Source organism: Mustela erminea, chromosome 2 (assembly GCF_009829155.1).
Source record: "Mustela erminea isolate mMusErm1 chromosome 2, mMusErm1.Pri, whole genome shotgun sequence".
NCBI lineage: Eukaryota > Metazoa > Chordata > Mammalia > Carnivora > Mustelidae > Mustela > Mustela erminea.
In genome coordinates, this window is record NC_045615.1 from 33140794 (window position 1) to 33153125 (window position 12332).

The window sequence follows — 12332 nt, forward strand, 5'->3', positions numbered from 1 at the left end:
AGAAGTCCAGAGAACAAAGGAGAGGGAGGGATTCTCTTTTATAGATGAAAAGGGGAAGTCCAGAAGGTTATAATAAAGAAAAGAGTCCACTGGAGTAAACTTAGAGTTCAAAGTATAGTGGCTTTTCTTTGGTGGACTTGTGACTGTCTCATTGGCTGAGCTCCTGCGGGTAGGTGGGGGAGGGGAGAGAAAGAAGAAAAACCTTTTCTTGGTCCTGCTGAAATATAAAGAGCTACAGTAGCATCACTTGCAAGGTTCTTTATTTCTGTTGGGATCTGTAGTTGATGACTATAGTACAGCGTGTGAGAGCTACCCTCTTCTGATCTCCTGACTTCATTTCAAACAAGATTTTCTTTTATTACTTTTCACATCTTGATTCTGCATCTGCACCCAACCTGGCATGTTTGGAAAGCCCTTTATAGGGGCAGAAAAGTTTTCCTTTCTTCCGTTTTAGGTCCTTCAGCTGGTCTGATAATTAAATCAGTATAAGATAGATTAACAGTAGAAAAACAAACAAAACTTTGATGACATCTATAGGTGGGAGAGACCAGGAAAACCAACTAACTCACTGAAACGGCCAAAGCCATCACCCTAGATACCATCTTCAGCTGAAGACAAAAGAAGACCTTAGGGAAAGGAGACCAGCTCTGGGAGGTTACCAGGAAAACCAATATGCAAGAGTAAGTTTAAGTAGATTGAAGTTGTTGTCATCTGAACTGATAAGAGTTCTAGAATCACCTCTTCCAGGTACAGCAAGGGAGACACCCTTAAAAATGGAGATTTCCTTATAAGCATAAATGTCTCTTACAAAACAGTAACTTTCATTGGACTTTTAAAGCTTTTCCATGTCTGCTGTTTTTAAAATAACCAGGTTAAAATAATCAATGTGCCAAAGAGGCATATTTTGAGAAGTCAGAGTCCACTTTCTTGTACCCTTAATCTGTTTTTGTTGTCTTTATTCTCCCTGCTCTCACAATCTGCTGCCAGGTCTCTGTTCCTGCAGGAGCCCTTATTCAACATTTCACATAGCTATTGCTTTTCTGCTTTAAACAAGAAGGGCAAAAATCAAGAGTTACAAAATTGGGTTTATAAAAGGCCCAGGTCTAGATGAAGTTCTGCAAAGTTCTCTTTTGATCATTGACAAGAGTTTTAGTGAGTACGAATATTTTGGCATCGTTCCAGAATTCCTGGGCCTCTCTTTGGCATCCTTTTTAATTCTCAGTTTTACTTGGAATAACACGATTAAAAAAAAAAAAAAAAAAAAAAAAAAAAGGCCCTCAGCAAATATGGTTTAGATGTCTCCAGGATGTTTTACTCAAATCAGAGCCCAGTTCTGGGTGGGTGCAGATTTGCTGTTTCATTTCTTCAGAAATACATATGCTTGGAGGCAATGGAAATCTCTGCCCTAGTATGAGTCTTGATAACGTTTCCTTTATACTTGCACAAAAATATCCGCACTCGTCATTTGGCTCATCCTGTTGGCTCTGTCATCTTCTCCTTCATGATAACATGAGCCCCAAGTGCAGTTGAAGTGATTAAGAACACTCTGAGAAAATTGTTTTGTTTTCAAAATCACACTGTCCTAATGAACCAGGTAAGCTTTTCACAACAAATTTCTCTATCCCGGGGTGGCGCAGTCTGCAGCCAACACTTCCCTGACTTCTCAGGGCTTCTTTCAGGGAGAAGGCGGAGTGCGAAGGGCTCCTCCACAGATAGCTGCGGGAAGGGAAAAGATAAGTACACCACAAAACAACAAAGAGATCATTAAAACAGAAGCATTTCAATTCAACTGGAGCATTATCTTTTCTACTAAAATGTTTTTATTTTGTTTTGGGTTGTTTTGTTTATATTTGTTTTCTTGGGGTAACACACTCGTGCCTGTGGGACATCCGGCCCGGTGGACGCTGTGGCGCACGTGGTGGGAGAATCCATTATAGGCAGAACAGAGGAGATAAAAGCAGACGGAATCCACCACAGGGGAGCTGAGGGCGGGACAGCAGAGGAGAGACTGTCCGCCTGGGGGTGGGGGTGAGGGCCACAGTTACAGGGCCAAGTGAGGGAGTGTGGGGACGCAGGACATTTTCTCTTTTCGTCATCTCAGGAGCTGCGTCTGGTTGTCACTGGTCAGTTAGGGTCTCTGGCTGTTTCACGGTGGGTTGCTTCATGAGCCTGTTTGCGTCAGCTCAGTCATCACTGTGGGCCCTTCTGCCTTGCTCAAGTTTCTATTGCTCAAGTCTGTTGCCTAAAAACAGTATCTACCATGTCCTCAGAATGGCAATTGATATTTTAATTAAAATTAGTATTAAATGTGAGTAGAGAGTAATGCCAGTATGTCTAACATGAAATGATTATGAGATGAAAAATACAAGTGTCTCGGGCTTTTTCTAATAAATACTTAGGATTTATCATATGGCCTCATCCTTTTATCTTTTGAGAGAATACTAGGAGTTGATTAGTCTTTAAAATTTCAAAAACAAGAAGACTTTAGCCAGCTGGGATCCATACTGTAGAATAGTCTGTTCAAAATGGAAATACTCTTCTCTAGGCAGCAGAAGAGCTTCTTTCTTTGTGAAGTTTCCATCCATGAACACAGTCCTCCCTCAAGGCAGAGGTGAACTCCAACCAGTGGCAAACTGTGTTCTGAGTGATTGTTCTGAGGAAGTTCCAGTCATGTCCAGGTCACTCATTCACTGTACTCACTGTACTATCTGCTATGGGCCAGTTGTGTTCAGTAGTGAGCCAGATAGAAAAAACCCAGCTCCCAGACAGCATCCACTGCAGGAGGGATGGGGAAAGTTGAATTACTTACCATAGTTTGTCATAAATTTGAAAGGCATGGTAATCAGTGGATGGCTGTGTGGGGATCGAGAATTTTCTGTAACTCCAGAGGGAATGGTAAAGGTAATTCAAAGAGAGCATGCCATCCTATGTTTGGTCTTTACTTGTGAGACTGTCCATATAAAAGGATTTCTTTTTGTACAGTAACTACAAGTACATAGCAAAATGACTTTCCTCTTGTTATCCATGATTCGCATAACCTAGGCAAATCAAGAAGATATTACTTAGCAACTGGATATCCAGCACATCAGGTAAAGAGAACTGGGAATATAGAACAGGATTTGTCAAAAAAAAAAAAAAAAAAAAAAAAGAACAGGATTTGTCAGAGGGCATCACAGAAGAGATTTTACCAATTCCTGATTAATCATTGTTGGCTGGAGCATTTCTCTTCAGCACTTCCTTATTAGTAGATCCAATTATATAGTACTTCAGTTCTGTTTCTCTCTTTGAAAATTATTGCTTAAAGAATATAACTTCACTTTGCTTGGTAAGAATGTCACCTTGTGTTACTATTCTAGGTATGAAAAGAAACACTTAATTTTCATTAGATTTGCTATTGAAGTCTTTAACAGGATACAATTCCATCCTTGCAAAAATACATTTTTATTTTGACAAGGACAGGGACATAGGAGATGGAACTTCTTTTATATACTTTGTATTTTGATATATGAAACATAACTATGGTTGAAAGGAGCGTATCACACAGTCCTGTACCCCTGAGGCAAATAATACATTATATGTTAATAAAAATAATTTATATAAATAAAAAAAAGATATTTCCAAAAGCTCAACCAAAAAAAAAAAAAAAAAAGAGGAGGGAATCAGTATTACAATGATCCATATGGAAAGCATAAAAGCATCCAGTTAAACCGTGCAGAAGCATATGCACACACACATACACACACACACACACAGAATTACAAATAAAGATTTCCCCAAAGCATCATCTTATGACTGAGTGTTTTTTAATGAGAAAGAAGTTATATTTGTGTTTCATTTTAGGTTTTCTTAATATGGCATAACAATTGAGTTTTAAATTACTGCCATATTTAAATTTTCCTCCAACTTAAGATTGTTCTCTCTCAGCTGGGATTATTTCTTAATTCATTTATCCAGTTCCTCAACTCTTGGCATAAAATCTAAGAAAAATTTTCTCCTAAACTTTTGGTTTAATTTTTTGAATTAAGGAACAAAGAAATCAACATGGTTTTTCCAAAGCAAATATTTTAATCCAAATCAAGTTGCCTTCTTTCTCACTGACAATAAGGAACAAAGAAATCAACAGGGTTTTTCCAAAGCAAATATTTTAATCCAAATCAAGTTGCCTTCTTTCTCACTGACAATAAGGAACAAAGAAATCAACAGGGTTTTTCCAAAGCAAATATTTTAATCCAAATCAAGTTGCCTTCTTTCTCACTGACAAGGAGGAGGAAAATGAGGAAGACCTTGATTGACATCTGTCTGGAATGATGGTGTCTGGCCCTGTTGTCCAAGCCTCAACATGCTTGGGTGATATTATCCATATTTTAATAAGATAGGTGTCTGAAAGATTTCACTCCATAGAGACCTATTCTCTCAGGAGCCAGCTCCCTTCCAATTTTCTATCTTTCTCTACCATCCAATAGCTCCTCTTCTTTTGTTTCCCACATTGTTATGCTACCCACTGCCTCAGCATACTGTGCTCTTTATTATCTTGCATAGGAATGTTTCACCCTGAATTAGGAAAATTTACCCACTAAGCCACTCTCTCTCGCTGTCTCTCTCTCTCAAATAAATAAATAAAATCTTAAAAAAAAAAAAAAAAAAGAAAGAAAGAAAGAAAGAAAGAATTCCCGAGGAGACCAGACACACAACAGTTGAGTGGTGCAGGTAGGAAAGTTTACTCAAATGAGAGTATTCTTTGGAGATATGAGGGTGAGTGAGCTCAAGGGAGAGCTACACTCGGGTTTGGGTCTCTGTCTTTTATTGACATGTTTAAGGAGGGAGTGGAATATTTATAAACCTGGGAGGAGATCTTTGGGGAGCAGGGTTTCATGCCTTTTCTCCCTTACTTGCTGAGCCTCCTGCTTTGTCTTGAGCCTCTCCCATTTGATCCAGCTTCCTGCTGGCTTCGTTTTTTGGAATGCTCCCAGGACAGTTCTTTAACTTTCCCCACAGAAGACCATGGTTCCCCTTTGGCCAGCCTCCAGGCCAACTGCCTACTCAAACAGTTTCCCAGCTCAGGATGCTCAGTAAACAGAAGTCCAAGGTCCGAGTCCTAAAATAAGGAACATATGTGCTTTCTTCATCTTGCCTGCTACCCTTTAAAGCAGATCATGGTGAGAAAAACAAGATATACTATATATTTTAAAAAGAAAACCATTAAAAAGCATGACTAAAGGAAGACGTGGAGCGAAGAGAGGGAGAAGGAAGAGAAAGAGGAGGAAAGAAGCAGAGAGAGGAGAGGAGAGTTTGAGGAGGGCTGAGGAGGAGGAGGGTGCCAAAAAGTGAGTAGAAGCTAGATGTCAGGGCCAGATCACGCTTCATTTTTTTCTTACGAGTTGCAAGCAGGTGGTTAAAGGCTAAAGTAAATTAGATTCGAGCAGTTCTTGACAACAAAGCTGTTCTGCAGCCCCAAGACACACTTGGAAGATTTCTGACCCTAAGAAAAGAGGCAGGCGGGCTGGGCTGTAAGCCATTTTCTCCTTGGCACAGTAAAAAAAAAAACAAAACAGGTTGATTGAAGGCCCAAGCAAATTAGCATAGTTGAGTCTAAGAAAGATAATTATATTTTCTTGAAAGCTAGTGTTTCTGTAAATGCAAAGCTAGTTTAATACAGAAGTTGAAATTTGAACGGAGTATTTTTATCAATAAAAGACACTAACGAATTTTTGAGCCAGAGCTTTTCAGCATCTGGGTAGTGACTTATCTCTTAAGACACTGATAATCTCCTACTGGGCTCTTTTTATATAAGACCATCCCAACAGCCAGCTGTGTCTGAGGGACCACACGGAGAGGTTCCAGCAATGCTCAGTTAGGATTCACTACTCCTAACTTCATTCAGTCAGTTACCAGGTGTTTCCTGAGTGCCAGTCACTGTCCCTGGTGCTGAGATTACAGTGATGAACAAGGGAAATTTTGGGGTCTTAGGGAAGCTATAATCTTGTGGGGTAGAGATGAAGGCAGGAAGTTTGAAAACAAGGTAGTTGTAATATTTTGAAAGAGACTTAAAAATAGTACAGGAGATAATTATTTCTAGGTGGAAAAAAGTCTGCATTTCTCAACTACCTCATTGTTCCATCAGGGAAACAATTCAAAAAAGAAATTAAGATGAAAAAGTTGCCACACGAATGCCAGGAACCAGAGTTAGGAAGGCACACACAGATAACCCCGTCCACATTGGCTGAGAAAAATTACCAAGTGTCTGTGGAAAGCTGCTCATTCCCACAGATAATTTACTTTGTATCAGGAAACAGTTTATATAAATGAATGAAGCAGTCTGATTTTATGATGATAAATGACAAATACTTCAGTCCTGGAGATATGATGAGGTGTCGTGAAAACTATGGCATTTTTGAATAGATGTGCCTTTTCTAAACAGAGTCATAACCACTCATCTCTCTTGGCCTGTTGCCAAATCAACTGCTTTGTCAGATGAAGCCCAAATTCTAGATTTAATGTATCTCTTCTGATTTTTAAAAATAACAGTAACTACTTCAAACTTGAAAACCATCCAGGCAAAGCAAAACAGATCTGAAGGCTAGAATCAGCCCACAAACCAAGAGTTCATGATCTCTGTCGGATAGAAGTGAGGGTCTGGAAAGCTGGAGTCACACCCACAGTGAAGTTTCTCTGTGGCTTTCGGTGAGTCTTGTGTCCTGAAATGGGATCTATTGGAAAAATGGAAGGTAGAGGATGGCAATAACACCCTCTTTGCCAAGTTTTCAGGATTCTACAGGGGAATAAAATCATGTACGTGAAAGTACTTTGTAAGCAGTGAATTCCTACAAAGTGTTTTTTTTCTTTGGCAGCTCTCTGTTATTAGCAAGTTCACTTTTCCAGTCTTCCTCAATCAGTATTTAGGATTGAATTTACTTTAAGGCCAATAAGAGAGTAACAAGCACATTTTCAATGAACTATTTATCCTGCGCTGAATTAGTTCAGGGGTACATGCATTGATTAATTTGTAGTCCAGTAATTTCTAATGTATAGTCATCCAGATAAGAGTTATGCTGGTTTAAGTTTGCAAGTTTAGGGGCATCTGAGTGGCTCAGTTGGTTGGCCGTCTGCCTTTGGTTTAGGTCATGATCCAGGAGTCCCGAGATACACTCCTGCATCATGCTCCCTGCTCAGCAGAGTCTGCTTCTCCTCTGCCCTTCACCCGGCTTGTGCTCTCTCTCTCTCTCTCACTGTCTCTCAAATGAATAAATAAATCTAAAAAAACAAAAACAAACAAAAAAAAGTTTGCCAGTTTATAGGGAATGTGCTGAGCAAATTAATAAAATAAGCAGAATTAAGATAAGAAACACATCAACATCCTGAAACCTTTTCAGGAGTTCATAAAACATGTTAATACAATTAGCCTTGCCTGGCATAGTTGAACAAAATTTATTTTATGCTTACCTTCTAAAGGGCTGTGTTCAGTGTACCAGGCAGCTGTTTGCCTATGAACACCTGATAGAGTAATTAATCTTTTTAATAGATTCATTGAAATATTTTTTTTGAAGACTTATCCAATAGTCCAGTTATTTTCATTTACCTCCTCTGACTAGTGTGATGATCTAGAACTTGAGCTCTGGAGTCAGTCTGCCAGGGTATGTGACCTTGATCGTGGTCATTGTAGCAAGTGACTAAATTTCTGCATACCCGTGTCTCCTCCTGTGCTAAGTGGAGATAACAAATGCATGTACCCCCTTGTAAGGCTGTTCAGAGACCTGATGAAATAGTACATGTAAAGCATTTAGCAGTGTCTCTGGAACATGATGAGAAGACAGGTTAACTACCTCTATATGTAAATTTTAAATGACTTTAATTTCAACTTCTCAGTATTTTTTAATGGTCCCAGAATTTTCAAGTTAAAAGTATCTTTTGAGATGACAACTGGTCTCTGAAGTTGGATAAAGTGATAGACCTCTCCTCTTTTTTTAATGCGATTTTATTTGGAATTCAAAAATATAAAAGAGGTAAAAGGATACTTAGTGCCCCTGTCTCCCTTAGACCACTCTTCCTTGGGACATCCCTAGACCAATTTGTGCAACTGTATGCCTCACCCGGGGAGACAGAAGATGCGGGCCATGATTATTTTGTGTGCAGATTAATCCCTAAGCTTGGTCTCTTTTAACCTGAGTCTACCCATTACGGGTGTTTGGAAATATCTTCCTGATGATCAGGACTTGGATCACGGACCTTCCTCAGGAGTTGTGTGGCTGAGTCAGAAAGACCGAGGATCATGTCAGCCAGCCCTTCTTAGCCAGACCACCACACAGAAGAGATAATGATCTAGGCTGTGGGATCATCCCTCTCTCTTTCTCTCCCTCTGCCCCTTCCCCAACTCATGCTATACATACATACATATGTACATACATACATACGTACATACATATGTACATACAACGAGACACCCCAAACAAAGTCATGACAAATTAACAAGTCTTGCTCTTTATGGGCCAACATTTATCTCCTTCATAAAACATTTAGATTTTGGGGAAAATTAGAGGATGTCAGGCTTAAAACTTGTAACATACAACCCAAGTGATACCTAAAGACTTCCATTGGGAGAGAAAGTGCGTGTCTTAAGGATTCTTCAGGAAACTGCCATAGGATTCGTATCAGAACTTGACAAAGAAAGTTTAATTGGTTAAATTGCATATTTATATTTCAAGTTCCCATCAATTTAGAAGCCAAGAAAGCATAGATTTTAAGAAATCCCTTAGAATTACCTAATAAAAAGCATTTAGTGATCTACTTGGAAAAGCAAGTTGAGCAAATATTTCAGAAACTAAAATAAAAGGGCAAAAAATGAGTAAAGAAATTTTTTAAAGGTCTTAATAAAAGTAGTCTAGAATTCAGTTAAGAAAATTCTCAGATTAAAAAAAAAATGGGGCACGTGGGTGGCTCACTGGGTTAAAGCCTCTGCCTTTGGCTCGGGTCATGATCCCAGGGTCCTGGGATCGAGCCCCGCATCAGGCTCTCTGCTTGGCAGGGAGCCTGCTTCCCCCTCTCTCTCTGCCTGCTTGTGATCTCTGTCTGTCAAATAAAATTTTATAAAAAGAAAAGGAAAGAAAAGAAAAAGAGAATTCCCAGATATTTAGAGTAAAGAACAAAGCAGAGAAAATTATCAAAGAAGTAATATAGGAGGCTTCTGAAAAATGAAGGGCATGATTATCTGGCACATATGAATAAAGACTTAGCTAAAGGTAAAAATTGTAAGAATTCAGAATACAAAGAATAAATAATGGTAAATTCTGGAAGCTTTCAAAGGGCTTCTGATGAATTCCATTGTAATCAGAGTTATGGCGGTCTGCTCAACCACACATGCTTAGGAGACTACGCAGTAAGAATTTGAATATTCTAAAGAAATATTCAACCACAACCTGAGTACTAAACAGGTATACCTATAAAACATAAGAATAGAATAAAGGTTTTCAGGCAATGCAAACACTCTAAAAGTTTACTTCCCATGCCCTCTTAGGAAACTTTTCAAGGGAGGGTTTCAGCAAAATAAGGGGCTTGATACAGGAAAAACTGGAGGATTGGAGAAGTACAAGAAAGCAACATAGCGGGGGTCGGGAGCAGAGGAGCCTCCAGGGCAAAGGCTGTGCACTAAACATTTCTAAACTATTTGGAAACAATCACCCCTGGGAAGGGTGAAGAAGGGGAGAGCAGAAGCGAAAAAAGAAAGAAAAAGAGAGAGAGAGAGACCAAGACAGTGACCAGCTCAGAATGGACAATAAAGTAGAAGTCTCAGGGTTAGAGGTCCCTGGGGAAAAAAAAAAATCAGCTTGATAGGATATCCGATTTGCTTGAGAAATAAAATTAAAAGGCTTTGCATAGATACAGTGAAAGATATAAAAAAATAAGGTAGGTACATCTTAAGCAAAGAGATGAAAGGACATTATCTTCAAAATGCAACAGAAATGTATTGATTACTCAAGCTTTGTGGCCTTCTCTTACACTCTTACTAATTATTGAAGACACCAAATAGCTTTAGTTTATGTGGGTTATATCTATCAATATCTACCATATTAGAAACTGAAACTTAGAAATATTCACATATGTACTTATGAAATCATTTAAAAGTAACAAGAAACATTTGCATGTTAAGGTAAATCTATTTTTATGAAAAATTATATTTTTCCAAAGCACAAAAATATTTAATGAGAAGAGTTACATTGGTTTACATTTCACAGATCTCTTACATGCCTGGCCTAATAGAAGACAACTGAAATCCCATATCTGCTTGTGCCTTCTGTCTGTTGATCGTACATGACACACCCTCTGGAATATCTCACCATTCACAAATCTTTAAGAATTATTATTAAATAACTTTGACACCTGAAAGGGTCCCTCAAAAGGGTCCCCAGATGACACTTTGAAAAACACTCCTCTAGACTCCTACTTGACTTCTTTTTTTGTTTTTTGTTGTTGTTGTTGTTGTTGTTATAATTTTTATTTTTTATAAACATATATTTTTATCCCCAGGGGTACAGGTCTGTGAATCGCCAGGTTTACACACTTCACAGCACTCACCAAAGCACATACCCTCCCCAATGTCCATAACCCCACTCCCTTCTTCCAACCCCCCTCCCCCGCAGCAACCCTCAGTTTGTTTTGTGAGATTAAGAGTCACTTATGGTTTGTCTCCCTCCCAGTCCCATCTTGTTTCATTGATTCTTCTCCTACCCACTTAAGCCCCCATGTTGCATCACCACTTCCTCATATCAGGGAGATCATATGATAGTTGTCTTTCTCCGCTTGACTTATTTCGCTAAGCATGATACGCTCTAGTTCCATCCACGTTGTTGCAAATGGCAAGATTTCACTTCTTTTGATGGCTGCATAGTATTCCATTGTGTATATATACCACATCTTCTTGATCCATTCATCTGTTGATGGACATCTAGGTTCTTTCCATAGTTTGGCTATTGTGGACATTGCTGCTATAAACATTTGGGTGCACGTGCCCCTTCAGATCACTACGTTTGTATCTTTAGAGTAAATACCCAGTAGTGCAATTGCTGGGTCATAGGGAAGTTCTATTTTCAACATTTTGAGGAACCTCCATGCTGTTTTCCAGAGTGGCTGCACCAGCTTGCATTCCCACCAACAGTGTAGGGGGGTTCCCCTTTCTCCACATCCTCGCCAGCATCTGTCATTTCCTGACTTGTTGATTTTAACCATTCTGACTGGTGTGAGGTGATATCTCATTGTGGTTTTGATTTGTCATACTTGACTTCTTAATGAATACCATTTTACATAGATATACTATAATTTCTTATGTGATATAACCAAAATAGCCATACAGTTACCCTGGGAGTATGAATGTGAGGGAGGAGTTCCCTGGCCAGCATTAAATCAACAATGATATTAACAAATATCAATGAGTTGTCAATAGCAGCACATTACATAAAATAGATTACATAATAGAAGCATATCACATAAAATGTTAGAGGTAAACATCAGAAGCATCACCCAGTGTATTTTAAATGACTGTCTATAGATGATGGTATAGAAGGGTGCAGCAGGGGAGACCAGGAGGCTGTCATAAAATGAAATTCTACGTATTCTTTAAAATGAATATTTCCTGTAGATTTATTTAAATAAATCTGAAAATATGAATCAAGTTTTGATGATTCACTAGGCCTCCGGTGAGGCATGAGATTTTTTTTCTTCACAAACTCCCAGGTGATGCCAGTTAGAACCACGCCTCCTGCAGCATTTACTCACATAAGGAGAAAATTGTTCCCAGCTCAGAACTTTAAATCATTCTGACGGTATCAGAAAGAAAGCCTCCAGTAGGTACTAGATTGTCTTTTACATCTCTTCCATATTTTCCAAACTCTGTGAAATATAGTCTTGGAACTTTAATCAGGGAACAGTATCTAACTAACATTTAAAAGGAAATTGTGGGCAAACTGGTAAAATCCTAACAAAGTCTGAAGCTGAGTTAAAATTAATGTACCTAATGTTGGTTTCTTTGTTTGACAAACATATCATGGTAATATAAGATGTGAACATTAGGGGAAACTATAAATCTGTAATTATTCCAAAATTAAAAGTTTGTTTTAAAATGTTAAATAAAGACTAAATAACAAAGAGGTAAAAGCCAAAATACTCTGATTAGACCACTGAGAAAAGGAATAAAAGGAGGACCCAGAATCCTTCCTGTACTTCATTCCCCTTTAACCTCTGATAGTTCCTGAAACTCTAATAAATCTTTGGCCTCTCCAGAAGAAAGATTGGAAACCACCAAATCTAACATTTTGTGGGGCGCCTGAGTGGTTCAGTGGGTTGAG

General features: G+C 38.7%; 1 protein-coding gene across 4 annotated transcripts in view; it reads left to right on the forward strand.

Moving 5' to 3' along the window:
* MARCHF1 (membrane associated ring-CH-type finger 1) overlaps window positions 1-12332 on the forward strand; it is a 323855-nt gene that overhangs the window by 268783 nt on the left and 42740 nt on the right. The window lies entirely within an intron of this gene.